Below are 4,173 nucleotides of genomic sequence, written 5' to 3'. Positions count from 1 at the left end.
AAAGTATTTTAATTGGAAACACAGCTTGTAATATTTGGTTTTAATTCGGCTTTTATCGGGGTTTATTTTCTGTATTTTTGTATTTTTGTATTTTGTAATTTTTTTTGTATTTTGTGTATATTATTTGTTTTTAATATGCTGTGAACCGCCCTGAGTCCTATGGGAGAAGGGCGGTATACAAATTAAAATAATAAATAAAATAAATAAATAAATAAATCTTGTCATCTTATCTTATCTTGACCTTAACCTTGACCTTGACCTTGACCTTAACCTTGGCCTTAACCTTAACCTTGACCTTAACCTTAACCTTAACCTTAACCTTAACCTTAACCTTACCTCATCTCATCTTACTCTTGCTCCGTGGTGAGGTATCCTGCAACTCACCATAGTGAGTTGACCATGGCAAGTTAGCCATGGTGAGTTGTCCTAGACCCTGATGGAGCAGGCTTTATGAAATCAAAATAATCCGCTGTCTTTCCTCCGCAGGTGTGCCGCAACAATCCCTCCTTGTTCTCTGGCTCCCGCTTTTCCTGAACAAAGCAGTCATCCTTCTTCTCATCTCCTGCCTTTTCCTAACAAAGATGTGCAGAGGCAAGAAGGCAAAATCTCGTTCCACAAAACCCCAGGAAGTAAAAGGGTCCGAAAGTCCAATTAGGAACGCCTATTCCTGACAGCTTTTCAGGCTGAGAAAGAAAAACAAACCGAGAACACTGAAATAAATAAATATATATATATTGACGTGCATTGAAATGATTAAGAAAGAAATGAAAATGAAAAGTGTTTGTTTACAGAAGTTACAAAGGAGCAAAGATAAAGATCATATAATTTGGGGGTGCAGGTCTGCTTTGGAAAGATGAGGAGGAGACAATGTCCGTGATCAATGCTTGTGTCTATACAGGTAGTCCTTGAGGTACATCTCTAATGGGGCTTATCCGTTGAAGGTCGTGAGTCAAAAATATATAAAATGAATTGGACTCATTGTTACATTTTTTTTACCATGTTCGTTATGCAGATCAAGCAAGAGAATGCAATGCAATGCAATGCAATGCAATGCAATAGAATAGAATAGAATAGAATAGAATAGAATAGAATAGAATAGAATAGAATGGAATGGAATGGAATGGAATGGAATGGAATGGAATAGAATAGAATAGAATAGAATAGAATAGAATAGAATAGAATAGAATAGAATAGAATAAGAGTGGAGTGGAGTGGAGTGGAATGGAGAGTGGAGAGTGGAGAGTGGAGTGGAGTGGAGTGGAGTGGAGTGGAATGGAATGGAATGGAATGGAATGGAATGGAATGGAATAGAATAGAATAGAATAGAATAGAATAGAATAGAATAGAATATATGGAGTGGAATAGAATAGAATAGAATAGAATAGAATAGAATAGAATAGAATAGAATAGAATAGAATAGAATAGAATAGAATAGAATAGAATAGAATAGACCTGGAAGGGACCTTGGAGGTATTCTAGTCCAGCCCTCCGCTCAAGCAGGAGAACCTATACCATTTCAGACAAATGGCTGTCCAATCTTTTCTTAGAAGCCTCCAGTGTTGGAGCACCCACGACTTCTTAAGGCAAGCAGTTCCACTGGTTAATTGTTCTAACTGTCAGGAAGTTTCTCCTTAGTTCTAGGTTGCTTCTCTCCTTGATTAGTTTCCATCCGTTGCTTCTTGTCCTGCCTTCAGGCGCTTTGGAGAATAGCTTGACTCCCTCTCCTTTGGGGCAGCCCCTGAGATATCAGAAGGCTGCTATCATGTCACCCCTGGCCCTTCTCTTCACTAGGCTAGAAATCATTTTATATGATGGTGGAGGTTCGTTCTCTGAGCTTGTGGATTGGTTTCCGAACGTTTGATTACCAGGCTAGGTAACATCTTCAGCGGAGATTAGGGGATGTCAGGGCAGAATAGAAACCTAACAAACACACGTGGAACGAAGAAACGATGACACAGAGTTGCTGGGGATTCGGCGGAGTTCTTTCTTTCTTTCTTTGCTGGTAGTGTTAAGTTTTTATCTTGGGCTTCCTACTCAGGATTTTTCACAGCAGGGTTGCGTTCAGAGGACCTTCTCATTTCCCCAATGCCACAATCGGCGAGCAGAATCCATTGGTTTTCTATGCTCTTCTGAATGCAGGATCCGTGAGTCTGACGCTCTCCTAACTGATCTCTTTGGCTTTCTTTGCTCAGTTCCTCCCAAAGTCCGTCTGGAGACCAGCCCACCTCCCCCCATCCAGCTGAACACCACTGTGATGGTCAGTTGCAGTGTAGAAGAATTTTATCCGGATGATGCAAACTTGGAATTGTTTTTCAACAATGCCCCAAGCAGAAAAGGAACGGTTGGCCAAAGGACACCGAATCCCGATGAGACCTTTTCCCTGAAGACCTACCTGGAGGTGGTGGCCACCGAAGACAGGAACAACTCACAGTTCAGTTGCGTGGTTCAACAGAAATCCCAAAGTCTGCTCACTCTAACAACAAAACTTGCTGTTGTCATGCAACCTGAAGATCACAAATGCTTGGGCAGTGCTCCGTCAAGTGAGTCCTTCTGAAATCCTTCAGAATTTTTCTTCTGGGGATTTGCTGACACACAACCTGCAGTTTTTCCCCTTTCTTACTTAGCTGTTTTTTTCTTGCACTGTATGAAATTAGCCATTGACATTTCTGCTTCTGAAACTGAACAACAGAATAACAGAATTGGAAGGGACCTTGGAAGTCTTCTAGGGCAACCTTCTGCCCAAGCAGGAGATGTCCACAAGTCACAAAAAGGCCAAGTTTGAAGACCCCTGCTTTACACTCTTGATTAGTTTGCATCCATTGCTTCTTGTTCTGCCTTCATGTCCTTTGGAGAATATGTGTTTCGGAGAATAGGTTCTTATGATGTAACTCAGGGGTCTTCAATCTTGGCCCTTTTATGACTTGTGGACTTCAACTCCCAGAATTCATCAGCCAGGCACGCTGGCTGAGGAATTCTGGGAGTTGAAGTCCACAAGTCATAAGAGGGCCAAGTTTGAAGACCCCTGATGTACAGTAACTGGACAGGACAGATGATTATTTCAAAACTGATCAACTTTCATTTTGAAGTTCTTTGTTGTACTAACTACAGAAGTCAGTGTAAGCCCTTTTTTCAGGTTCCCCCTTTTCATAGGGAGACCCCACTTTATCAGAAAACACTGATAAATTACTTTTAAACTATCTTCCAACCTGATTACTTATTGGAAAAAATAAGCCGAGGCAGAACCTATAGCCAGATTTGGCCATCAATACAGAGGCTGCCTTGTAGCAACCAGGTGCTCTTCTGCAAGCAGGCACTACTCTCAAGATCCTGTAGGGGGCACCATTTTTTAAAGAGGCTACATGGAGACAACAGAGCCTGGGATGGGATGGAATGGAATAGAGTAGAACAGAACAGAACAGAACAGAATAGAATAGAAACAGAGTTGGAAGGGACCTTGGAGGTCTTCTATTCCAACCCTCTGCTCTGGCAAGAAACCCTATACCATTTCAGACAAATGGTTGTCCAATCTTTCGTTAAAAACTTCCAGTGTTGGAACATTCACCACTTCTGGAGGCAGGTTGTTCCACTGGTTAATTGTTCTCACTGTCAGGAAGTTTCTCCTTAGTTCTAGGTTGCTTCTCTCCTTGATTGGTTTCCATCCGTTGCTTCTTGTCCTACCTTCAGGTGCTTTGGAGAATAGCTTGACTCCTTCTTCAAGCTATTCTCCAAAGTACCTGAGGGCAGGACAAGAACGATCATGAGAATAGCATCTGCTTGCCTCTGGAGCAGTGTTTCTCAACCTTGACAATTTTAAGGCATGTGGACATCAACTCCCAGAATTCCACAGCCAGCAATGCTGGCTGTGGAATTCTGGGAGTTGACGTCCACATGCCTTAAAATTGTCAAGGTTGAGAAACACTGCTCTGGAGGAAAGCTGAGCCTGCATCACATTGCAGCATCCAGGTGCCTCTTTTTTGACACGGTCATTGAGCAAATCAGTGCAGTTTTTAAATGAAATGCATGGTGGTTAGGCAAATCCAGCTTCTCCCATCAACTTTGCTTGTCAGAAGCCAGCTGGGAAGGTTGCAAATGGTGATCGCCTGGCCAACTCTCCACAGCCAGCGTGCCATGGGACAACCCGCTGCAGGACCAATCAACACTTCAATTTAATTA

The 4,173-nt window shown here is 42.2% G+C and overlaps 1 pseudogene; it reads left to right on the top strand.

Moving 5' to 3' along the window:
• LOC114923687 overlaps nt 1-2,540 on the top strand; it is a 6,549-nt pseudogene extending 4,009 nt beyond the window's left edge.
• The last annotated feature ends 1,633 nt before the right edge of the window (nt 2,541-4,173 follow it).

This window comes from Protobothrops mucrosquamatus, unplaced genomic scaffold (assembly GCF_001527695.2).
Source record: "Protobothrops mucrosquamatus isolate PMUCROS unplaced genomic scaffold, P.Mucros_1.0 scaffold6982, whole genome shotgun sequence".
Taxonomy (NCBI): domain Eukaryota; kingdom Metazoa; phylum Chordata; class Lepidosauria; order Squamata; family Viperidae; genus Protobothrops; species Protobothrops mucrosquamatus.
This window is presented reverse-complemented; position numbering and strand designations above follow the sequence as displayed.